Source organism: Gossypium arboreum, chromosome 10 (genome assembly GCF_025698485.1).
Source record: "Gossypium arboreum isolate Shixiya-1 chromosome 10, ASM2569848v2, whole genome shotgun sequence".
Lineage (NCBI taxonomy): Eukaryota > Viridiplantae > Streptophyta > Magnoliopsida > Malvales > Malvaceae > Gossypium > Gossypium arboreum.
In genome coordinates, this window is record NC_069079.1 from 39,216,532 (window position 1) to 39,244,016 (window position 27,485).

At 35.5% G+C, this 27,485-nt stretch overlaps 1 non-coding gene across 1 annotated transcript; it reads left to right on the forward strand.

The window, feature by feature from the left end:
• The first annotated feature begins 23,049 nt into the window (after positions 1–23,049).
• On the forward strand, positions 23,050–23,156 carry LOC128282728 (small nucleolar RNA R71). The gene has a single exon (XR_008273083.1). It is a non-coding gene; the product is annotated as a small nucleolar RNA R71 (small nucleolar RNA).
• Positions 23,157–27,485: the final 4,329 nt, after the last annotated feature.

A 27,485-nucleotide genomic window follows, 5' to 3' on the forward strand; every position in this document is an offset into this window, starting at 1 on the left:
TGGTTCAACTCATATCATTTCTGCAATTCAAGCTAATAAACTTCTTAATCAAGGTTGTAAAGCTTTTCTAGCCTATGTTATCAATTTGAATTCTATTGATAGTCAGTGTGCAGTAAAATTCAAACTGTTTTGTGAATTCTCTGATATGTTTCCCGAGGAATTACTAGGATTACCACCGGATCGGGAGGTTGAGTTTGCAATTGAAGTGTTTCCTAGTACCACTCCAGTGTCAATGTCCCCCTATCGTATGTCACCTACGGAGTTGAAAGAATTAAAAGTACAATTGTAAAACTTATTGGATCGTGGTTTTATACGCCCTAGTATATCGCCTTGGGGAGCTCCAGTACTTTTTGTCAAAAAGAAAGATGGTTCGATGCGGCTTTGTATTGACTATCGGCAATTGAATAAATTTACGATTAAGAATCGATATCCTCTATCCCGTATTGATGACTTATTTGATCAACTAAAAGGAGTTTCTATCTTTTCAAAGATAGATTTGAGATCGGGTTACTATCAGTTGAAAGTTAAAGAAAGTGATATACCGAAGACGTCAATTCGTAGACGATATGGTCATTATGAATTCTTATTGATGCCTTTTGGATTGACGAATGCTCCGGTGACATTTATGGATCTCATGAATCGTATTTTCCATCCGTATTTGGATCAATTTGTGGTAGTTTTTGTTGATGATATTTTGGTCTATTCGAAATCTAAATCCGAGCATGAGTAACACCTCAGAATTATTTTGCAAATGTTACGAGAGAATGAAAAGCTTAGTAAGTGTGAATTCTAGTTATCAGATGTTGTATTTTTGGATCATGTTATCTTAGCAGATGGAATTAGAGTTGATCTGGAAAAGATCAAGGCAATTGTTCAGTTGAAAGCACTGAGGAATGTGTCAAAGGTTTATATTTTTCTTGGTTTAGCTGGTTATTACCGAAGATTTGTAGATGGATTTTCAAAGATAGCTTTGCCAATGACAAAGTTATTGCATACGAATGTTCAGTTATTTTGGGATGATCAATGTCAAGAAAGTTTTGAGAAATTGAAACAGATGTTGACTGAAGCGCCAGTTTTGACTTTACCAAAATTGAAAAAAGATTTTGTTGTTAATAGTGAAGCTTCCTTGAGCGGTCTTGGTTGTGTTTTGATGCAAGATGGGAAAGTGATTGCTTATGCGTCTCATCAACTAAAAACACATGAATGTAATTATCCGACACACAATTTAGAACTAGCTGTTGTGGTTTTTGCTCTATGGAGACACTATTTGTACGGTGAAAAGTGTTATATTTATACAGATCATAAGAGTCTCAAATACCTATTATCTCAAAAGTATTTGACTTTGAGATAGCGTCGTTGGGTAGAGCTTCTAAAAGATTTTGATTGTGTTAATGATTACCACCCTGGTAAAGCTAATGTTGTAGTTGATGCGTTGAGTAGGAAACCAGCAATTAAATTACGAGTAATGTTTGCTCAGCTCAGTGTCAATGACAATGAAAGCCTATTGGCTGAACTAAAAATCAAATCGGTGATGTTTGATCAGATCAAGTCAACGTAGTTAAAACATGACAAGTTGGCGAATAAAAGAGAAATGGTTCAGAATGGTATATTAAAAAATTTCAACATTGATGATTGTGGTTGCTTGAAATTTCATAACCGAATTTGTGTTCCGAATGTTTCTAAATTAAATGAGTTGATACTTTACGAAGCTCAAGATAGTCTTTTTGCTTTGCATCCTAGAGGAACGAAAATGTATCGCGATATGTGAGAATCTTATTGGTGGTCAGGAATGAAAAAAGATGTGGTCGAGTATGTGGTTAAATTTTTAACTTATCAGCGAGTTAAAGCAGAACATCAAGTTCCCACCGGATTACTTCAGCCTATTTCTATTCCTCAATGGAAATGAGATTGTATTATAATAGATTTTGTAACGGGGTTATCTTAATCGGAAAATAAGAAAAATATTATTTGAGTGATTGTTGATCGACTTACAAAATCAGGTTATTTCATTACGGTCAAGACTGATTGGTCACTTCAAAAGCTTGTTGAAGTTTATATTCAAGAAATAATGAAATTGCACGATGTCCCTATGTCGATAATCTCTAATCGAGATCCATAGTTCACTTCGAGATTATAGAAACAGTTGCACGAATCTCTTGGTACGCGACTTAATTTTAGCACAGCTTTTTACTCACAGACTGATGGATAATCTGAACATGTTATTCAGATTTTGGAAGACATGATTCGTACTTGTGTTATTCATTTTGAATTAGGTTAGGAGTGTTACTTACCTTTGGCCGAATTTGTATACAATAATAGTTTTTAATCGAGTATTCAAATGGCTCCGTATGAAGCCTTATATGGTTGTAGGTGCTGATCACCTGTTTGTTGGATGGAATTGAGTGAAAGAAGAATGATCGGGGCATAAATTAATTTAAGAAACGGAAGACATTGTTAAAAAAATTTGAGATAGATTGAAGGCAGCTTTTGACAGACATAAATCATATGAAAATTTGAAATGTCGAGATATTGAATATTCTGTTAGCGATAAAGTCTTTCTTAAAGTTTTGCTTTAGAAGAAAATTTTGAGATTTGGCCGAAAAGGGAAACTAAGTCCTCGTTTTATTAGACAGTATGAGATCACAAAAAGAGTGGGACTAGTTGCGTATCATTTAGCTTCACCTACGGAATTACAGAAATTCATGATGTTTTTCATGTTTCAGTGCTTAGAAGATATCGACCAAATCCATCTTACGTTATTTCAATGGAAGATAGTGAGATTCAACCTGATTTGTCATACGAAGAAGAACCGGTTGAAATTTTGGCACGTGAGGTTAAAGAGTTATGCAATAAGTGAGTTTCGTTAGTGAAAGTGTTGTGGCATAGTCATAGTTTTGAAGAAGCAACTTGGGAACCAGAAGAGACTATGAGATCTCAGTACCCCCACCTCTTTTTAGGTAAAATTTCGGGGACAAAATTTAATTAAGGGGAGAATTGTAACGACCCAATAGTTAGGGGTGTCGAAGTGCATTCCCAAGACTCTATTCCTGTAAATTCGGACTCATAAATATTTTTATATTTACGAAGCTAGTTGTGTAGTTAATTAAGTTTTGGTTAAGTGAATTGCATGAATTAAGAGTAATTAGGTATAAGGACTAAATTGCATATAGGGTGAAAGTTGAATTATAGATTAAAGAAAAATTAAAAGGACTAAAGAAGCAATTATACCATTGTCCTTAAATGAGGTGGCATAAGGTAAGATATTTATAAATTTAATATATATATATATATTATAATAAAATTAGTTTACTTAATATTTAAATATATATATTATAATAATAATAAACTAATGTATAATAAAATAAGTAAATAAATTAAAAAAAAAGAATAAGGATAGAAAGCCAAAGCCAAACAAAAACAGAAAGGAAAGGAAGAAAAAGAGAAAGAAAGACGCAAGGCTTAGGGACTTTTAGGGTTCAAAGCTCAATTGGTTAGTCAATTTAGTCCTTTTTCTTATAATCTTTATATTTTTGGAATCTCGGTGTTAAGTACTACCCGACTCATGTCAAAATTTTAGCAATTATTGAGTTTTTAAGTGTTGTTAATGTTGAATAATTTTAGTATTAGGGATTAAATTGATAGATTTTAAGTTAGAAATGAAAAAGGATTAAATTATAGATGAATTGTAAATTTTGAATAATAGGGACTAAATTGTGAAAATTTTGAAATTCAGAGATTTAAGTTAAAATAAGGAGTTAAATTTAGTTTAAAGTGGAAATTGTATGAAACTATAGAATTAATTGTGACAAATAAAAATTAGTTTCGGTTTAGGGACTAAATTGGAAATTAGGCAAATATTGAGTCAAAATTGAAATATTCAATATGAAATTGAATTGTGTTGTATTGATGAATTTTAATTGTTTTAATTCCGTAGTTAACGTCGTACCAGAATCCTCAATTAAAAAGGGGAAAGATAAAGTCGACATTGAATAGCTTGGAATTTCTAGTTTGTATTTCTATAATTCGAATCTAGTTGTTAATTGTTTTATTTTAAATTAATGTATATGGTAAGTGGTTAAGGTGAGTATATGGCATTTTGATTATTGAATTGATTTAAATTTGATTGAATTGAAGTTAATATGAAATTTGATATTGAATATTGGTTGTATTTGGAAAGTGAAATTAAATCATATTAACTGTATCGGGCTAAGTCGGATATAGATGGCATGTCATAGGATTGGAAGAGTTCAGGAATTTCTTCGACTTTGAATCGATGAGGCACTGGATGCCAATTTACTTCTATTTATCCGATGAGACACTGGATGTCAAATTTATATAGCGTTGGGCACAATTATTACTTCGGATTTATCCGATGAGGCACTGGGTGCCAAAATGGTGTGTTGGTTCAATCCGTGTATCCATTCGAGTCCGAGTCATGTTAATAGCATAATAAAGTTCTATAATATGGCATAATAAATAATAAAGTTCTATAATTGATATTGATATGGCATAATATGGGAAATGGAAGTGATATACTGAATTATGTTGTAAATACATGGAATACATAACTTATATATTCATGAAATTGAATATGGAATGGATAGTGCCATTGTTTAAATGATATGAGGATTAAATTTTAAGAAGCTATTACATAGCAAGTGATGAGAATTGATATGGTATAAAATGATGTATTTATGATTTGAGTATTGAATGGTTAATGCTATTATATAAATAAATGTGGATTTTGAATATTCAATTGTGTCTGTTATATTATTTTGTCTTTCAATATTCGGATTATAGAAATACCACTGAGTTTTTACTCAGCGTATGGTTTGTTTTCCTTGCGCAGTTTAGGTACTTAACTTTTGATCGTCGATTCAGCATTCAACAACGATCCCAAACTCAAATGTGATTATGTTTATCCTTTGTGTCGGCATGTACCTAGGGTGTCTAAATAATAATTATTTTGTGGTTTGATTGTAAATGAGGTTATAAGTTTAATATTGGTTTGGTATATACATATGAATATGTGTTTTTGTTTGAAGTTATATTCTGGCATGGTAAATTGAGCTAAATCTAAATAGGTGCATATGAATTTATTTTTATGTTTAAGTGCTCATAAACTGGCAAAATTAATTGAATCTGGTATGTTTATAATTTGAATTTGAATGATGTTTTGATAATATAATTTGATGATATAATTATGGTACCAATGAGGATACATTGGTTAGGCACCTAGGATGATTGCTTTGAAATGTTTTGGATGTGCTTGATCATGTTTTGAATAGGTTAGGCAAATGATTTTTGAATTGCTTAATGTCCAAGCTTGCAAGGAATGGTAAACTAGTTGTTTAAGGCACAGGCGTGTAATTCGACCATGTGAGACACACGGCTAACACACGGGCGTGCAAGGCAATTTAAAAAGGGCACACGACCTGGCACACGAGCGTGTAGCTTGGCCGTGTGACCCAAGTCAGAGACTTACACGGGTATAGACATAGGCTAGGACACGACCATGTGTTCTTATTTTGAATGCCAACACGGTTTAAGACATAGGCGTGTCTCTTGGCCGTGTGAGTCACATGGCCTAACCACACGACCATGTGAACCCTGCTGCTTTAAAATTTTTTAATGTATTCCAAAAAATTTCCTGAGTTTCTGAATTAGTCCCGACTTGTTTCTAACGCGTATTTTGGGCCTCTAGGATTCGAATAAGGGACTGTATGTAACATCTCGATTTTTGGGACTAGTCAGAACAGTGGTTTTGGAACCACATATCCGACATAAGAGAATTTATTTTTATTGTATTTTATGGTCCGCGATTTTACAGAATGAATTCGTGAAATTTTCATTTAAAAATTTTGACGTTTGGGCACTTAATTTGGTCAAAAGGACAAAATCATAAAAAGTTCAAAATGCGAGTTCTAGATGTTAAAGGTGTCAAATTGCCATGGACTTTAAATTAGAGGTCTTTATATAGTAATTGGACCATTGGGCATTTGTTGGACAAAAATGGGCATGAGATAGGTGAAATGAACAATTTTTAAGTTAGGGGCATTTAGGTAACCTAGTAAATAAATGAATTAAAAATCCAAAATAGCCAAAATTAGCCTCTATCTTCTTGCTCCAGTCGAAACCCCCATGGTAGCCATGGCTAGGGTTTTGTTCAAACTTCCAAGCTCAATAGTAAGTGATCCCTAGCCCCGTTTTTAAAGTTCTTTACATTATTGAAGTTCGCGTAACTCGATTTACCTATTTCTACCATTATTTTAAGCTACATCTCATGTCTAAAAATTTACCATTGAATGACATGCATGTTTTTTGATGTCTAATGGTAGAAAATGAATGTTGGGTGTTAGATAAACATCTTATGTTAAGTAATTTTCGGTGAAAACGTCCAAAAGGACCGTTTTGAGAAAGTTATAAAATGTGTAGTAAGAGTGTGTTTTAATGAAAATTTTGAGATACTATAGTTATGAAAATAGTTCGGCTAGGCTTGGGTAACAAAGAAATTGAGTGCATTTCATCTTACAAGCCTAGGGGTAAAAGTGTAATCATGTTAAAATTTAGGGGCAAAAATGTAATTTTCCAAAATATGATAGTTGGACCACATTGAATAATGTGACTAATAATTAAACTAAATGCGACATTACAGATCGAGGAAATTGAGGTTCAGACCTAGAGCAAGGGAAAAACGAGGAATCGATGGTTAGGTCCCTTTTTGATAACCTTGGTGTCGACGTAAGTTTATGTGTAAATGATACTACCTTATGTTATGTATTTTATATTTCTATATTTCATGAATTGTACATTTGTTTCCATGAAATTTATCAATGATGATTATGACGAAGTTCCGATGAATGAGAAATCCCAAATGAATCTTAAAGATGAATAGGGTACACAAATGTCAAAACAATAAGGTTATTAAGATTTCGTATAAGACCATATCCGGGATATGGCCTCGGTATGTGATTTCGTATAACACCATGTCAGGGACATGGCATCGATATGATATTTCATGTAAGACCATATCAGGGATATGGCATTTAAACAATACTATATGTATGAGATTTCCAAGTAACCCTCAGCATTCTAAATGATCCAACGAGTACGTTCAAAACGAGAAGGTATATGACCGTATTACGAGTGGTACAGGTACGTACATATAACTCATGTGAAGTGAATTCGGTTTATGATGCATTATTGGTAAGAATACGAATGAGTAAGATTTCTATTTATACCATGAAGGTTGGAATAGTTGGTAAAAGTGCTATTGACTTAGTTATCATTATTTTATACTAAAACAGTTTTGGACAGCAGCAGCAGTCCGAATTTGAAAACGCACCAAAAATAATAGAAAGCGATTTAAAGGTTGAATAAAATTTGGAATTAAAGCTTATTGAGTTTAGTTTCACATAGAAGAAACGGTATAAGAAAAAGAATATCAGATTATGAGATATTTGAATTTTCGTGAGACAGAGTTAGAATATTTTTGGCATCCCCTATTCTGATTTGGGAAAATCATAAAAACTTGTACAAAAATAATTATGGGTTAAAATTTTATTTCTTAAATTTTTTAATAAGTCTATTTTCAAAAGAAACAAACGGGAACATCATTCAAATCCCGTATGAGAAGATAATTAATTTTCAGCAAAGAGGGGTCAGAACTGTCGAACAGTAAAAAAGGGGTAACTTTGAAGAATAAACTGTACTAATTGGCTAAACCAAAATTTCTAAAAATGTTATGGTAGGAACATATGTGAGTCTAGTTTTAGGGAAAATTAATAGATCTTAAATTGGAGCTCCATAGCTCCAAATATAAATAATTTAGTGTCTATGACTCGAGTAGATAGCTTAACTAGAATTTGATCAAATAGTGGAATAATATGCAATTATAATTGTGATATCTTGAGAGCGTGTTGTAAGAATTTGGTAAAAGCATATTAATAAAATTTCATTATTATTTTCATATGAACTTACTAAGCTTTATAGCTTACTCCCCTCCATTCCCATCTCTTATAGGTTAATTTTTGCTAACTCGGGTTGGAGATTACCGGAGATGTCATCACACTATCAAGTTATCACGTTGGGTAAAAACGGATGCAACCCTCTTAAGTTTATGGCATGTATAGGGACTAATTCACTTTGTGAATGTGTCTTGATAAGCTAGCCAAATGTATTTGCTTGTAATAGTTAATAGATTGATGTTGTGGGTAGCCATGCAAATTTGCTTCTATGGCTTAAATGGTCGTGAATCAAATTTTATATACATGTATGTGCCAATGCTTTGAAGACGTGGATTTTGTTATAGGGCATGAATGTTTGAAGATTTAAATTAGATTTGTTGGCATGTTGATAATCATGATATAAATGGATAAATTGGAGGTAAACCAATTATATATATTATATGTGTTTTGGGTAAGTTTGGACTTGAACAAGAGAAATGTCATGTGCATGCATGCGTTTTTGTGAGGATGCCATGCTTGAGCCTTGATTGTGGATGTATGATTGCTCAATTAAGTATGTTAATTGATATAGATATGTATAAGTGTATGTGTACAACTATGGGTGGCAAATGGCTTGGAAAATAGCCTTGTATTTGTCCACATGGGCAGACACACGAGCGTGTATCTAAGCCATGTGTGACACACGGCCTGCCTTCATGGGCTTGTAGTCCGGCCATGTGTCCCCTGCATCTTGTACTTTAACTTTGAATTGGTCACACGGGCTGAGACACCGTCGTGTGTCTCGCCCGTGTGAGGGACATGGGCGTGTGCTTTGGCCGTGTGCCGCTAATTTGGCAATGACGTCATAAATAAAGAGTTACACGAGCTGAGGACACAAGCGTGTCCCAAGCCACACGGCCTGCCCGCACGGGTGTGTGACTCTATTTCATGGTGAAATTTTCTAAGTTTTCCCAGAAGTTTTTAAAGTTTTCGGTTTAGTCTCGAATTATCTTTGATGCGTGTATAGGGCCTCGTAAGCCCGTCTAAGGGGCGTTATACATATGTATGAATGTTTTTGATTTGGACAAAATTTTATGGTTGATTTTATGTGATTATGTATGTTTAATTCTGTAATACTTCATATCCTGTCCCGGCCTCAAACACGGATAAGGGGTGTTATATTTAGTGGTATCAGAGCTATGATTTAGTCTGTTCTCGGACTAACCTAGCCTATGTGAGTCTAGCTATATATGCCATAATACTACTCGTGATAGTAAGACATCTCTCGGCTATAACGAAATTGTTTTGTTAAGACAGGAATGTCTTCCAACTGAGCAAATATTTGATAATGCTTGAAAAAGATATTGAGATTATTGAAACATGCTTATGATGTGTCAAAAGTGGGAAAGGTACGAATAGAAATTCATGATATATAGATATGAATTGTATTGGATAGTGATGAGTAAGTTGTATGTTAATAATGCAACTATATTGCTATAATGTACGATTGAATTGATATTGCATAAATTGTTTGATTGTGATTATGACAATGCATGTCGAGAAATTAATGTAGTAAAGACTTCCGATTGAACATTTGCAATAAACTTGGATATTCATACCATGACATTGGGTGGTATGTGAGCCAGTGTAAGACATGTTTGGGACATGCATCGACCACATTATAAGAGCCAGTGTAAGACATGTCTGGGATATGCATCGGCCACATTATGAGAGCCAATATAAGACATGTCTGGGACATACACCGGCATTGAGATGAGAGCTAGTGTAAAATATGTCCGGGACATGCGTCGACCTCGGGATATACTAGCTAGTGTAAGACCTTTCTGGGACATGCACCGGCATTGAGATGAGAGCTAGTATAAGACATGTCTGGGACATGCATCGGCCTCGGGATATACAAGCTAGTGTAAGACCTGTCTGGGACATGGCATCGACACCGATAGATGAGAGCCAGTATAAGACCTGTCTGGGACATGGCATTGACACTGATAGATGAGAGCTAGTGTAAGACCTGTCTGGGACATGGCATCGGCCTCGATATATGAAAGTCAGTGTAAGACCTGTCTGGAACACGACATCGACTTTAATGTGTTAGCCAGTGTAAGACTATGTCTGGGACATGGTGTCGGCATCTTATCCCATGTTCAGAGTTATTGAGTATCCGGTAGTATTCCAAATGGTTCAACGAAATATTTATGATTTATATCAAAATGAGAAAAGTTATGACCATGTTGTGAGTGATACAGGTACCTATTTGAAACAATTGGTATGCAATATATGCTATATAAATTGAATTGGAAGATCAAATTGAGTAGGACATAGGAAATGAGTACAATCGTTCGATGACGAATTGACGGATAAGACCATGGTTGGACCATGGCACTACTTGTGAGTACGTGTAAGACCATAGCTGGGCTATGGCATCGATAGATGGGAACCGATGTAAGACCATGTCTGGGACATGGCAATGGCATCTTATTATGTACATGAGATTTTGTGTAAGACCATAGTCGGACTATGGCATCAAGTGAACGATGTACTCAAACTCGTTAGACGTTCTTTAATTTGACAAATGTTGGTAAGTAAAATTAAAGCCAAGTGTTGGAACTTAATTAAACGTTAAATTGTAGTTCAAGTAAATGAATTCGTTGTATGAAAATTGTGGATGACAAAGCATTTGTAGAATAAACGAGCATGTTAACTTGCTTGGAGTGCACCATGTGATTGTAACAATATTACTGATGATAAATGTTGAGTCCTATGTATGTGTTTGTTAGAGTCAAGTTAGAGGCATTACGACCTCACCCTCTTACCAGTGTTGCTTCTGTGACGAAATTTTTACAAGAAATATGGTTACTAAGATCATAAGTGGGAAACTAAAGAGTTCAGTAGTGAAGTGATAAGTAGTAATCCATTCAGAAATGAAAATAGTTTAGGAAGTGAGAACAATTTTGGATGAGATACTAGAAGGAGTTAAAGATTATCCAAATTTCGTAATGACATGGTTAAATAAGAAAATTTGGTCTCGGTTATTCGACTCAAGTGAGTATGAAGTTTAAAGATGTGTTTACTAAAAATATATTCTGAATTGGTTTTTGTTAGTAAGTATTGCGATACAGAGTTCACAATAATGAAACTAGTCAAAGAAGTAAAAAAAAAACAAATTGAGTTGATAAGATGTTTGTGTGTAACAGTTATGGTTAAATGGATTTTAAATACCTCCTCGGGATATCTATGCATTCCTCGTTCTCAAAGATAGGTGTGCGATCGTTCTCTTTCTGACGAAACTTTTATTGTATGAACATGCTGGCGGACTCTGATATTAAATGAAAGTACTGTTAGTCTGATTGGGTCATCATCAGTATTATTTTATCTCTCTCTTTGGGATTCTATTCTAGTATGTTTGGAATGAAGTTGATGGAAAAAGTTTATATGAAACTATTCTTCTATTTCTATCGAATGTTGTTCTGTCTTATGTAAAATATTTGGAAAGTGTATTATTTCTGTTATGGTGGGATTCTGGAAATTATTGAGCATTGTCTTCTTCTGACTTTCTTTCTGAGATTATCCAGATCTTTATTATTATTTTCTTATGAGTTATGTTCTCGGATTTCTAATGAGATATCGTACTTGGGGTTTCTTCGTTCTTATTGCGAGGATTATCTAACATGACTCATTTCTAAAGTATGTTTCTTGGTCTATTATGACTATGTTTACTATGACAGTATTTGTGGATTTGATGATAAGAATGTGGGAATTCTAGTACCTAGATTTCTCTGATTTTTATGTCAAGAAATGTTATTGGTGAAGGTATGTATGAAAGAAGTTCAAGCTTGAATTTTATAATGGTTTTCTTTTTTTCGGTGAGTATGACTAAGGTCAGTAAGCTAATCGAAATATCTTGGTTTCCCTAAATTAATATGTTGCAAGACCTTTGATTAGCATGATAAGAGAATTTTAAAAAGACTGTGTATTTAAGCTATTTTTTTCTCAGTATGTAGAAAAGGGTATTTTGATATATTATTATTCAATAATTGAGATCAACTTAGTTGTTTCTATCAAAGTGAGGTGGTTTGTTGAAATGTGATTTGAATTATGTATGTATAAATATGTTTTCAGCTAAGGGAATAAATCCTGTGCATTCATGAGAATATATATAGACGGATAGTCTAAAAGAAGAAATTTTATTCTAGAAAGTATCATACGGAGATGTACCTATCGGATTGATTTGCTCGAATGAAATTACTATGAGTCAAAGTTGTTCTGGTTAATAAGGTTATCGCACACGTGAAAGTTTGAATGATCTGTGCAATATAGCAAAGTTGAAAAGTTCTGAAATGTGTCAGTGAGTTGAAATTTAAATGAGTTCAGAATGAGATTACCTCTGATGTTGAAATTGCAAGTCAGATTTGACTTCTGTTATTGTTGTTGTTACTATTATTTCGTGAGAGAATTTGCGTACAAATAAATCCAGAGCCTATTTAGGAAATCTTGTGGTACGAGACTTAGTGGTAGCTTGTTTTTCCATCCTAGAGTAATGAGTTGTGAAGTTATATTAAGCAATGATCTGGTAGAAGTGTTGATTACATGATATTTTTGAGTTCGCATTCAGATATTGATTGGTCAACAGATGAAAGCTTAGAATCAAGGGTATTTAGGACTGATACATTCAGTGATGATACTAGTGTGCTATGAGACAGAATCATTATAGATTCCTTATCAAGATTATCTTATTCGGAAAAAGGAAGATCATAACTAGGTGGTGATTGAACAATTGACAAAGAAAGATTTGTATAATCATTTCCGTGTGTACAGAGTTTGATTGATAGACAAATTGAGTATATGTACTACTGTGAAAGAAATTGAGATCGTAACGATACGTTTTGACACAGTGTGCTAAAGTTTAAAAGTAACTTGGAAAGGATATTCAAGCTTTCAGTCGACTTGTAATTTTGACGAATTGGTGAAAGTGCTCCATAAGAGTGAAAGCAACATTTTCTGGTAAGATTTTCGGGGACGAATATCCCTAAAGGGTGGAGAGTTGTAACATCTTAATTTTTGGGCCTAGTCGAAATAGTGGTTTTGGGACCACAAATCTGACATAATAAAATTTATTTTTATTGTATTTTTATGGTCCATGATTTCACAGAATGAATTCGTGAAATTTTCGTTTAAAAATTTTGACATTTGGGCACTTAATTTGGTCAAAAGGACTAAATCGTAAAGGTGTCAAATTGTCATGGACTTTAAATTAGATGTCTTTATATAGTAATTGGACCATTGGGCATTTTTTGGACAAAAATGGGCATGAGATAGGTGAAATGAACAATTTTTAAGTTAGGGGCATTTAGGCAATCTAGTAAATAAATGAATTAAAAGCCCAAAATAGCCAAAATTGGCCTCCATCTTCTTGCTCCAGCCGAAACCCCATGGAAGCCATGGCTAGGGTTTTGTTCAAACTTCCAAGCTCAATAGTAAGTGATCCCTAACCCCGTTTTTAAAGTTCTTTACATTTTTTAAGTTCATGTAATTCGATTTACCTATTTCTACCATTATTTTAAGCTACAGCTCATGTCTAAAAATTTACCCTTGAATGACATGCATGTGTTTTGATGTCTAATGGTAGAAAAAGAATGTTGGGTGTTAGATAAACATCTTTTGTTAAGTAATTTTAGGTGAAAACGTCCAAAAGGACCGTTTTGAGAAAGTTATAAAATGTGTAGCAAGAGTGTGTTTTAATGAAAATTTTGAGATGCTACAGTTATGAAAATGGTTCGGCTAGGCTTGGGTAACAAAGAAATTGAGTGCATTTCATTTTACAAGCTTAGGGGCAAAAGTGTAATTATGAAAAAATTTAGGGGCAAAAATGTAATTTTCCAAAATATTATACTTGGACCACATTGAATAATGTGACTAATAATTAGACTAAATGTGACATTATAGATCGAGGAAATTGAGGTTCAGACTTAGAACGGGGGAAAAACGAGGAATCGATGGTTAGGTCCCTTTTTGATAACCTTGGTGTCGAGGTAAGTTCATGTGTAAATGATACTAACTTATGTTATGTATTTTATATTTTGGTATTGCATGAATTGTACATTTGTTTCCATGAAATTTATCAATGATGATTATGACGAAGTTCCGATAAATGAGAAATCCCGAATGAATCTTAGAAATGAATAGGGTACAAATGTCAAAACAATAAGGTTATTAAGATTCCGTATAAGACCATATCTGGGATATGGCCTCGGTATGTGATTTCTTATAAGACCATGTCAGGGACATGGCATCGATATGATATTTCATGTAAGAACATATCTGGGATATGGCATTGAAACGATACTATATGTATGAGATTTCCAAGTAACCCTTGGTATTCTGAATGATCCAACGGGTACGTTCAAAACTAGAAGGTATGTGACCGTATTACGAGTGGTACAGGTATGTACATATAACTCATGTGAAGTGAATTCGATTTACGATGCATTATTGGTAAGGATACGAATGAGTAAGATATGTATTTATACCATGAAGGTTGGAATAATTGGTAAAAGTGTTATTGACTTAGTTATCATTATTTTATACTAAAATAGTTTTAGACAGCAGCAGCAGTCCAAATTTGAAAAAGCACCAAAAATAATAGAAAGTGATTTAGAGGTTGAATAAAATATTAAATTAAATCTTATTGATCCTAGTTTCACATAGAAGAAACGGTATAAGAAAAAGAATATCAGATTATGAGATATTTGAATTTTCATGAGAGAGAGTTAGAATGTTTTCGGTATCCCTTATTTTGATTTTGGAAAATCATCAAAAAGTTTACAAAACTAATTATGGGTTATAATTTATAATGAGTCTATTTTCAAAATAAACAAACGGGAACATCATTCGAATCCCGTATGAGAAGATAATTAATTTGTAGTGAAGAGGGGTCAAAATTGTTGAACAGCAAAAAAAGGGTAACTTTGAAGAATAAACTGTACTAATTGGCTAAACTAAAAATTCTGAAAATGTTATTGTAGGAACATATGTGAGCCTAGTTTCACGGAAAATTAACAGATCTTAAATTGGAGCTCCATAACTCCAGATATAAATAATTTAGTGTCTATGACTTGAGTAGACAGCTTAACTGGAATTTGATCAAATAGTGGAATAATATGCAATTATAATTGTGATATCTTGAGAGCATGTTGTAAGAATTTGGTAAAAGCATATTAATAAAATTTCATTATTATTTTCATATGAACTTACTAATCTTTATAGCTTACTCCCCTCCATTCTCATCTCTTAAAGGTTAATTTTTGCTAATTCGGGTTAGAGATTACCGGATATGTCATCACACTATCAAGTTATCACGTTAGGTAAAAACGGATGCAAACCTCTTAAGTTTATGGCATGTATAGGGACTAAGTCACTTTGTGAATGTGTCTTTATAAGCTAGCCAAATGTATTGGCTTGTAATAGTTAATAAATTGATGTTATGGGTAGCCATGCAAATTTACTTATTTGGCTTAAATGGTCGTAAATCAAATTTTGTATACATGTATGTGCCAATGCTTTAAAGACGTGGATTTTGTTATAGGGCATGAATGTTTGAAGATTTAAATTAGATTTGTTAGCATGTTGGTAATCACGATATAAATGGATAAATTGGAGGTAAACCAATTGATACGTGATATTCGTGACAGGTTTTAAAGATTTATGAAAGGATCATTCTTGAGACTAACTTATTATCACGATTAAGGCAATTGTACCTATCGAACAGTAGTATAATTCAGCAAGACTGGATTGTCGAACCCAAAGGAACTACGAGTACTAGTATTTACTTCCTTTTTATTATCTAGCCTAAAAATTAAGAGGTTTGGTTATCTAAACTAATTATTAACTAAGAATGCACAGAAAGAAAATTTGGGAAAATTCGATTGATTAAGACAATACCTAAGGAAAAATCCACCTAGACTTCACTTGTTATTTGACTCTAAATCAGATGATTTATTCACTTGACTTGATCCGTAGAAATCCCTAAGTTATGTTATTATCTCTCTCGAGACTAATAACGTCTAACCCTAGGTTGAATAATTGAAATCTCTTTCTAATTAACACCCTAGAATTGCATTAACTCGATCTATGGATTCTCTTATTATGTTTCACCCTAATCTGGCAAAATCTTATCACCCTATCTCTAGGCGTGCAATCAACTCCACTTAATTATGACAAATTTACTCTTAGAAAGGGTCTATTCCTCCTCTGAATAAGAGCTTAACTTGAATCAATATCTTGGAATATCAAAACAAGAATTAAGAACACATAATTAAGAACAAGTCAAATATTTATCATACAATTCAGATAATAATAACAAGATCCGTCTTAAGTTTCATTCCCCTTAGGTATTTAGGGGGTTTAGTTCATACTTATGAAAGAAAATATCTCAAAAGCATAAAGATAACAAAACATAAGAAAACCCAAAACTCCTAAAGGAACTTGAAGGGAGATCTTCAGTCTTGATGATGAATTCGGCTTCTAAGATAGATCAATTGGCTTTCCTTGAGTAATTTCTTGCTTCTTACTCTGTGTCCTCCTTCTAAGTTCCTTCTCAGGTGTTTAAATAGGCTTTAGAATGCCTAAGAGCCCCCAAAATTGGCTTTTTCTGAATAGGGTTATACTTGGGCTCGACAGGGACACGCCCATGTGCGATTACTCCAGCCCGTGGTCAAGGCTATTGAACAGGCATGGGCGTGTAGTATACCCGTGTAAGTCATGCTTCAATCCTGGCAAAGGGACACGGCCGTGTGACACACCCGTGTGAGAAAGTCCAGGCCGTGTTGATTACCCACGTGGGTCTATTTTCTCCGTTTTCGGCCCATTTCTCGCTCTTTTTACTCTCCTATGCTCTCCTAAGTATAAAACATGAAATTAAAGGATTAGGAGCATCGAATTCACCAAATCTAAGGAGAAACCATTCATAAATAGGCTAAGCATGGGATAAAAATATGTATAAATTACGGTTTATCAAATACCTCCACACTTAAGCATTTGCTTGTCCTCAAGAAAAAATCCTCAACTCATAATCAAAATAAATTCTTCTCAATTTATAATCCCTATCAATAATATCTTAAAATAATCCATAAGTACTCATACATTGAAAATTCAACTAAAAGTACATCAAAGTTTCAAACATTCCAAGTTGAACATTTTATCACAAAAACATAGGTGTCTCTCCTCATTTAAGTGATTACCTTTGATCAAAATATCATAGAGTTTAACATCCTCACTAAAGATTCACTCAAATCACTCAAGGTGTTTAAGGGTATCAATAAAAGCACTCATTAGTCAATATGAAAAGTTATTACCATAGGCTTGCTTGAAAATCAAATCTTCACCACTATATATTGAGCTGATACATTAATCAAAAACGTCTTTTAGAGGGTTGTAATGTGGCTTTGGTTAAGGGTGTGGTCACAAGCTAAAACAAAAGGTTAGAATCGATATTGAATTGAAAAATCACTTAGCTAGAAAAATAACTAGTCATCAATTGAATACAAGCGAGCTTCTTCTCAGAATATGGAATTAACATTTAAGCTCAAAAACGACGCATTACAACTAATATGTATTGAAGTACATTCCTTTTTTTTTTAAGAACAAGTCAAATACATAGAAGAGCAAAACATAGCTAAGCAATTAGTTCAAATCAAATCTCGACAAAAATAGGGATCAAATTAGGGGATTTCAAAAATAATGGGTTATGGGTTAATATTGACGGTAAGTCAATTAATGGTTTGTTAGGCTCAAAGGGGTTCACTAAGGGTTAATTATGAAGGTAGGCTTTTGTAGAGTGAGTGGGTTAAACTTAAGTGCCTTTATCATCTTGACATATCAAATCAAATGGTGTGGTCTTGACATGCATAATCAAGCAAGTTCTAGAATAACAATTCAATACTGACGCACTCATAATGAAAGTGAGCATGAAAGGAATAAAATATGCTCTAAAGGCTCAAGATCTCACAAAAATTATGGCTTTTTGATGTTCAAACTTGTGAATTTCAACTCAAGATAATACCTAAACTTAGGGAAACAACCTAAAAGTTTTTAATTCTTCAAAAATCAACTTATCATGCTTGATTCCCTAATGTCCTAAAGTTTAAACAATCAATGCATAAATACTTATGTTTTAATTCAAGACATATTAATAAAAATCTTAAATTAATCAAAATTCATTCTAATAGTGATATGAGTGATTCACGTGAGAATAAGACAAAATTCAGAGATTTCTAATGATGATATAAAAGACCCCCCACACTTAAGATGTACATTGCCCTCAATGTACAAAGAAAGATATATTGACAAAGATAGATTAATAATCATAAGATAGGGAGAGAAGTGAAACTTCCTGAATGATGAATGAACTCCTTGAATTGGAGTCATGGAGAATAAACGGCCAAAGTAATGATGAAGGTGGAGGAGGATACTCCGGTGGTGGTAGAGGTTGGGTTCCACAAATGTTGCGCCAAAAGAATATTATATCTCTTGTTAGCTATGGTCGTGGTCGAGCAGAGCATGGCAATCGTGGAGAACCTTTCCCAGTGGAGTTCCAAGTTCCTAAGTAATAGTAAGCTTTGGAGCTCTTTATAACTGTGATAGAATCAGGAACTTTTTAAGGAAATATATAAAGAAGAATAATTACTCGTAATGAAATAACCGAAATTAAAAATTGTAAAATAATAATTGTAAAATCTAATAAAAATAAGCTTAAAGAAAAATAAAAAGTAGTCTTAAAATAGAATAAAAGTAACAACATAAAATAATAAATAAAAGTTTTTAAACATCTTCATCACTAGATGGTTCGCGAGGTGGGGGTGGCGATGAGATGTGGAAGTGCTGACAAATCTGCTGTAGAGTAGCATCAATGTTATCGAAGCACTGAAAACACTACTGCTTGAATCAAGTAAGGCACTCAGAGATGTCAGTGTATGAAGCAGCCGCATGAACTGGACGAGAGGGGGTGGTGGTTGAGACGGTAGATCCTCGTGACGTGGAGGGACATCATCAGTAATGTCCTCTGGGTCCTCCTCCTTGGTAGACTGGGCAAGGCGATACTGAGGAGGGTATGTGCCACGTCGTTTCTCGATCATCCTCATACTTAGCATGCTCGAGATGTCCTGTACATCTGGCCGATGAGAGTGAGGGAGGATGATTGTGTTGCCGTGTTGAGGAGCCCAAAGTATCGAGCTAATCGAGTCACATAGGGCCCGATAGAGATGACCCCTCTCCTGTTTCGCTCCGTCTGGTGGCAAATGGTGAAGGCAATAAAGTAGGCGAGGTTAATGACATGCCCATTCGCCATACTCCATAAGAATTAGGCGTCGTGGGTGGTGACGACGCTGGTGCTCTCTCGTCTTCCTGTCAGAGTGTGAGCTAAGATGGCGTGTAAATACCTCAAGGATGGAGGGAGAGCCGATGCCTTAGAGCAGCTAGGATAGTAGATGGCCGAGGCAGGGACGAGGTCCCTCAAGCATTTCGAGGGGGAGTAGTGGATGTGGCGGTGGAGGGTATTGAGTTCATTTTCGTCCATGAACTCCTCCGTGTATAGCCTTAGAGTAATCCCGAACTCGAGTACGCTCAACTGGCGTACTAGACCACCAAGGAAGAACTAGACCGTTCTAGGATCGTTAAAGTTAGTCATAACGGTCTGAAGATGGAACGTCAAGCAGAGCTCTAATGTGAACTCGAGATATGTTGGCTCGATGATCTCAAATAAGAGCCCCCACGGGTCAGTCGTCAGGAGGGCTCGGACCGCGTCAGCTAAATGAATCTGTTTTAGTGTGGCCTAGTCAATGCAGCGGCCCACACCTAGGGGTTGGGCCCGTAATATCTGATATAATTCCTCTTGGGGTCCCAAGGGAACTTGGAAAAATAGATGCCTAATCTCCATGGTAGGACCTGAGGATGACGCTGCTCCTTTCTTCTTCTTCGAGGCGGGAACAGCAGTCCTCTTAGCACATGAGGATGACATTGTACATATGCTGAAAAATCGAAGTTCAACCAATATGTCTCAAAAATAGCACAGAAGTACAAAACAAAATAGGAATATTTCATGAGACTTACGTAATGGATGAAGTAAACAAAAATACTAAATATATCAAGTTATAGGATTATGGGTCTAATGTAATGCAAATATGAATGAATGCATGTAGGTAAGCATAAATTTCATGGAACAAGGAAAAATGAAATCGTATAGCATAATGGAGTAACTAAAATGACAATTTTTATAAACAAGCATGAGTATTTTAATATTCTAACTATGAATATTCATTCAAAATAGTTCAATAGAGCAGAGAAATCATGAAATAAGCAATGTATTTAAAGAAAATAGAGAGAAAAGGGCGAACAAATACAAAAGGAAGGACCTTGGAGTGTCGAAATCGATGTTGTAGGTGGCACACGAGCATAGGGGGTAGGGCGTGTGAAATTGTAGCGACTAGGGTTAGAGATTTTTGGGGAGGGAGATGATGAATAGTGAGGGGTTTATATAGATTTTGCGGCACACGGCCGTGGGACACGCCTGTGTAGCCTAATTTTTGGCCGTGTGTTTCGCGAATTTTGAATTTGGGTGCATCTGACATTCGGCCTACGCCCGTGTTCTCTGGGCGTGTAGGTGCACACGGCTGTGCTGCACGGCCGTGTCTTCTTTGTTCGCTTCTTCCATGCTCGTGTACATAGGTATACGCCCGTGTTTGTTTTGATAGTGTCGACCACGGGTGGATGGCACGGGCGTGTCGCATACCCGTGTTATATTCTCAGTTTCAACCACGATTTCGAGGCGCGGACGTGTCTCACTCCCGTGTTGTTTTAGCAGTTTCGCCCACAACCATGTCGCACGGTCGTGGCAATTTATTGCATCCCGTGTTGGGGAAAAAATCTTGCCCTGTTCTCACAAGGCCTAATGCACGCCCGTGTGCCTGGCCGTGTGGTCTTTTGAAAGTCTGCATTCCATGATTCGGTTAGTATGTTAGATGTTAAAAACTAAAATTTAAAGAAATTAACACTGTTAGTGCTCGGATTGCCTCCCGAGAAGTGCTTATTTATGGTCTAAGCTCAACTTACCTCTCTTCTGCATGGTCAAGATGGGGCGAGGAGTTTACACTTATCCCTGCTATAAACTTTATCAACATAAGGTTTAAGACAAGTATTGTTTACCTTAAATGTGTTGAATTTGGGATGATTTACCTCGACTGTACCATATGGGAAAATATTGAGTACCGTAAGAGGAATTTCTTCATTAGGTTCAGAAGTGGTAATGCGAGGATCTGCTGCATCTAGTAGTACTTTCTCTCCAACCTTAAGTTGATTTGGTGAGGTATTGAGCTCGTCCTAGCTCGGTTTCAGCTTATCGGGTATTCTTGATTTCTGTGTTTGCCATTCATCTAGCTCCTCGATTTGTAGCCTTCGTTCTTCATAGATGGGTCCTTTGTTGTTGTTTGAACACGGCTCATATACGTTCTTCATAACTGTTTCTTGCATAAAAGGTTTCACCACATGATCAGTACTAGTAGAATGATTTATACAACCACCTTCAATTTTTGATGTGTTACTCGAATTACGAGGTTGAAGGGTGATTGTTTCGTTTCCCACACAAAATGTGAGTTCACCTGTACCAACATCAATAATGGTTCTAGCAGTAGCTAAAAAAGGTCGTCCTAAAATTAAAAGTGCGTTACTATCCTCTTCCATGTCTAGAACAACAAAGTCTACTAGGTATATAAATTTATTGATCTTAACAATAAAATCTTCAATGATACCCCTAGGAAATCTAATGGTTTTATCAGCCAATTGAATGCTCATCCTTGTTTGTTTGGGTTTCCCAAGACCTAGCTGTTTAAACATTTTATAAGGCATAACATTAATACTTGCCCCTAAGTCAGCCAATGCATTATGAACATCTAAACTACCAATTAAACAAGGAATCGTAAAACTCCCTGGATCTTTCAATTTATTGGGTAGCTTATTCTGTAATATGGCTGAGCAAACTACATTCAATTCCACATGCAATGACTCATCTAACTTTCGTTTATTTGTTAAAAGCTCCTTTAAAAACTTGACTGCGTTTGGCATCTGCGAAAGGGCTTCAATAAACGGTAAGTTAATATGTAGTTTCTTTAAAAGTTTAAGGAATTTACCAAATTGTTCGTCCGATCGGTCTTTCCTTATTGCATTAGGGTATGGCACACGAGGTTTATATTCTGTACTCATCGGCTTTGGATCATTTTAGCCTACCTCATTCTTACCTTTGCTTACTACAGTTTCTGGCCTTGGTTTTGCAACTAAACCTTCCTCATCTTGAATGGCAATCGCGTTGAGTTGCTCCCGTGGGTTAGATTCAGTGTTGCTGGGCAGGCTTCCTGGTAGTCTTTCGGAAATCAACTTGGCGAGCTAGCCAATCTGAGTTTCGAGCCCCTAGATTGATGCTTATTGATTTTTGAGTGCCATCTCAGTATTCCAAAAATGAGTTTCTGACACCGAGATGAATTTGGTTAGCATCTCCTCAAGGTTTAGCTTTTTCTCCTATTGGTACGGTGGTTGTTGAAAGCCTGGAGGGGGTGATGGTCTCTGATTTCCTTGGCCTCCCCATGAAAAATTTGGGTGGTTCCTCCAACCTGCATTGTAAGTATTGCTATAAGGATTGTTTTAAGATCGAGGATTGTTACCCATGTAATTTAATTGCTCGTTCTCCATGTTGTGGCCATAAGGTGGGTGTTCTGAACTACTTGATCCACCTCCACTTGCTTCGCAATGCATTATTGGGTAAACCTGTGAAGAACTAAGAAAACCATCAATTTTCTTATTCAAGAGTTCTACCTGATTAGAGAGCATGGTGACCGAATCGACGTTATAAACTCCAGCTATTTTTGTTGGCTTTGTCCTCACGACTTGCCACTGATAATTATTCAGTGACATCTCCTCTATAAATTCATAGGCATCTTCAGGTGTCTTATTATTTATGGTTCCTCCAGCAGCTGCGTCAACTATCTACCAAGTCCAAGGGTTCATGCCATTGTGAAACGTTTGGACCTATAGCTAGAGTGGTAACCCATGGTGAGGGCATCTTCTCAAAAGGTCCTTGTATCTCTCTTATGCATCGTAAAGTGTTTCTAAATTCATCTACATAAAAGACGAGATATCATTACGTAATTTAGCCGTTTTAGCCGGCGAAAAATATTTTAATAAAAACTTTTCGGTCATTTGTTCCCAAGTAGTGATTGACCCCCGTGGTAACAAATTTAACCACTGTTTAGCTTTATTTCTCAATGAAAAAAAGAATAACCGAAGGCGAATGGCTTCATCAGAAATGCCATTAATTTTAAATGTATCACATAATTCCAAAAAGTTTGCCAAGTGAGCGTTGGGATCTTCGTCCTGCAAACCATCAAACTGAACAAATTGCTATATCATTTGAATTGTGTTAGGTTTTAGTTCAAAAGTATTTGCAGCTACAGCAGGTCTAACTATGCTCGATTCAGTTCCTATTAAAGAAGGTTTAGCATAATCATACATAGTGCACAGAGTAGGATTCTGATTAACAGCAATCGCAGGAGGTAGCGGATTTTCTTGGTTTTTAGCCATTTCCTCGATTGTGGTTGAAGTATCGTCCTCTTGCTCTTTTGTGTGTCATAAGCTTCGTCTTATTTCTCTTTGGTTTCTGTGAATTGTACGATCGAGCTCACTATCAAATAGTAACGGTCCTGACGGGTTTCTTCTAGTCATAAACTAGAAAAACTTGTCAAAAGAAAATAAATGAAGAATTAGAAAATAAAATAAAAATTTAAATTGTAATAAAAGTAAAATGGCTAAAGTAATAAAAATCGAGTGTTCCTATTATCCTAGTTCCCCGACAATGGTACCAAAAACTTGATACGTGATATTCGTGACAGGTTTTAAAGATTTATGAAAGGATCGTTCTTGAGACTAACTTATTATCACGATTAAGGCAAGTGTACCTATCAAACAGTAGTATAGTTCAGCAAGACCGGATTGTCGAACCCAAAGGAACTACGAGTACTAGTATTTACTTCTTTTTTATTATCTAGCCTAAAAATTAAGAGGTTTGGTTATCTAAACTAATTATTAACTAAGAATGCACAGAAAGAAAATTTGGGAAATTATATTTGGGAAAATTCGATTGATTAAAACAATACCTAAGGAAAAATCCACCTAGACTTCACTTGTTATTTGACTCTGAATCAGACGATTTATTCATTTGACTTGATTCGTAGAAATCCCTAAGTTATATTATTATCTCACTCGAGACTAATAACGTCTAACCCTATGTTGAATAATTGAAATCTCTTTCTAATTAACACCCTAGAATTGTATTAACTAAATCTATGGATTCTCTTATTAGGTTTCACCCTAATCCGGTAAAATCTTATCACCCTATCTCTAGGCGTGCAATCAACTCCGCTTAATTATGACAAATTTACTCTTAGAAAGGGTCTATTCCTCCTCTGAATAAGAGCTTAACTTGAATCAATATCCTGGAACATCAAAACAAGAATTAAGAACACATAATTAAGAACAAGTCAAATATTTATCATACAAGTTAGATAATAATAACAAGATTCGTCTTAGGTTTCATTCCCCTTAGGTATTTAGGGGGTTTAGTTCATACTTATGAAAGAAAACATCTCAAAAGCATGAAGATAACAAAACATAAGAAAACCCAAAACTCCTGAAGGAACTTGAAGGGAGATCTTCAGTCTTGATGATGAATCCGACTTCTGAGATGGATCAATTGACTTTCCTTGAGTAATTCCTTGCTCCCTACTCTGCGTCCTCCTTCTAAGTGCCTCTTCAGGTGTTTAAATAGGCTTTATAATGCCTAAGAGCCCCCAAAATTGGCCTTTTTTTAATAGGGTTATACTTGGGCTCGGCAGGGACACGCTAGTGTGACACGCCCGTGTGCGATTACTCTAGCCCGTGGTCAAGGCTATTGAACAGGCACGGGCGTGTAGTATACCTGTGTAAGTCGTGCTTCAATCCTGGCAAAGGGACACGCCCGTGTGACATGCCCGTGTGAGAAAGTCCAGGCCGTGTTTATTTTCCACGTAGGTCTATTTTCTCCGTTTTCGGCCCGTTTCTCGCTCTTTTTACTCTCCTATGCTCTCCTAAGTATAAAACATGAAATTAAAGGATTAGGAGCATCTAATTCACCAAATCTAAGGAGAAACCATTCATAAATAGGCTAAGCATGGGATAAAAATATGTATAAATTACGGTTTATCACCAATTATATATATTATATGTGTTTTGGGTAAGTTTGGACTTGAACAAGAGAAATGTCATGTGCATGCATGTGCTGTTGTGAGGATGCCATGCTTGAGCCTTGATTGTGGATGTATAATTGCTCAATTAAGTATGTTAATTGCTATAGAGATGTATAAGTGTATGCGTACAACTATGGATGGTAAATGGCTTGGAAAATAGCCTTGTATTTGTCCACACGGGTAGACACACGGGCGTGTGTCTAAGTCATATGTGACACATGGCCTGCCTCAGTGGGCATGTAGTTCGGCCGTGTGTCCCCTGCATCTTGTACTTTAACTTTGAATTGGTCACACGGGCTGAGACACAGTCGTGTGCCTCGACCGTGTGAGGGATATGGGCGTGTGCTTTGGCCGTGTGCCCCTAATTTGGTGATGACATCATAAACAGAGAGTTACACGGGCTGAGGACACGGGCGTGTCCCAAGCCACACGGGCTAGCCGCACGGGCGTGTGTGACCACACAGCCTACCAGCACGGGCGTGTGACTCTGTTTCATGATAAAATTTTCTAAGTTTTCCCAGAAGTTTTTAAAGTTTCCGGTTTAGTCCCGAATCATCTTTGATGCGTGTATAGGGTCTCGTAAGCCCGTCTAAGGGACATTATACATATGTATGAATGTTTTTGATTTGGACAAAATTTTATGGTTGATTTTATATGATTATATATGTTTAAGTCTGTAATACCTCATATCTTGTCATGGCCTTAGACACGGGTAAGGGGTGTTACACTGTATGTATGAGTTAAATTTGATTTCTGACCTGAATATTATATGATACAAAATGTTTGTAATTTATGTTTGTTTGATCGGTAAACTTCGATAATGCTCTGAAATCATATTCCGATGACGGATATAGGTTAGGATTGTTGCGCGCTAAGTACTATATTACCACAATTCATAATCAAGGAAAATTACAATAATCTTCTTCATAATGCTGAAAAGGACCAAATTGTAATATAATCAAAATTAGGTAATTAACAATTCAATGTACAAACAAGTGCTTGGTTGACTTCCATGTTGTTAATTAGTCTTTGGATTAGGGATCTAAAAGGCTTAAATTTCTAATTGGTTCAATTTTACCTCTCGGTCACTACTTTACCAAATTAGACAATTTAGTTTGGTTTATCTCTTAACCTCACCGAACAAACTCAAGACAGTCAAATTGGTGCTCAATAGGATCTCCTCTCAATTTCAGCTATATAAGTGTTCACCTAGAAGTGTCAATTCTAAGTATTGAGGTTCATTCAATTTAGTCATGTTTTTACAATTTAGTCCTTGTACCAAAAACTAACCAAACAACATTTTCGTCAACTAACCACCATGAATTTAGTTATCAATCATCATTTCCGTGCACACAACAACTTTACATATACTCAAATCATACATAAAAATAAAGCACAATAGTAGAGTTAAAAAAAGCTTAAAAAATTTCTTGATGTATGCTTAAAGAAAAAGATAATGACAGTAACAATGAAGGTAGCAAATACAAGTAAAATTCAGATTTTTAGACTTTGGAAAGAAAATAAAGCTGAAATATATTGAAGGATTTGGATGAAAATGAAAATACAAAGAAAAGTTAAAAGTACCAAAGTGCAATTAATATTAGAGCTATAGTAAAAACTAACTAAACTACCAACTAAAAACAATTAAACTCAAAAAACCTATGAACTAAAACCATAAAAATGAAGAAGAAGTAACTACTAAGCTTAAAAGATGAAACAAAAGGTGTCTCCTTTAAAGTTACAGGTCAAAAATGTCTTTTAACAACTGAATACAATTCCAAATTTTAGACAAAAACAGCCCCTTCTAGTTGTGTTTTGGCTTGGGTTGATATTGGACAACACCTATCAAGTAGCGATGTCACAACACCTAGACTTCGGCGTCGTGACACCCTAGACAGTAGCGAACTTGTGGTTGTGAAGGGTCTCAGTGTCATAAAATCCTACCCTTGGTGTTGCGACATCACTGGTATTGGCCCCAATTTCTTCATTTCAACACCTCTAGGGATATCACAACTTCAGAGGCTCGTTATCATGATGTTGGCTCGGTGTCGTGACATCCTACCCTCGGTGTCACGACTCTCTCGACAATAGGCTCCATGTTGATTTCACATTGAAGTTTTGCATCCTCAAGATGAAAAGGTTCGATATCATGACATCATTATTATCAATGTCACGACACCCACTTTGAATCATGTTTTCC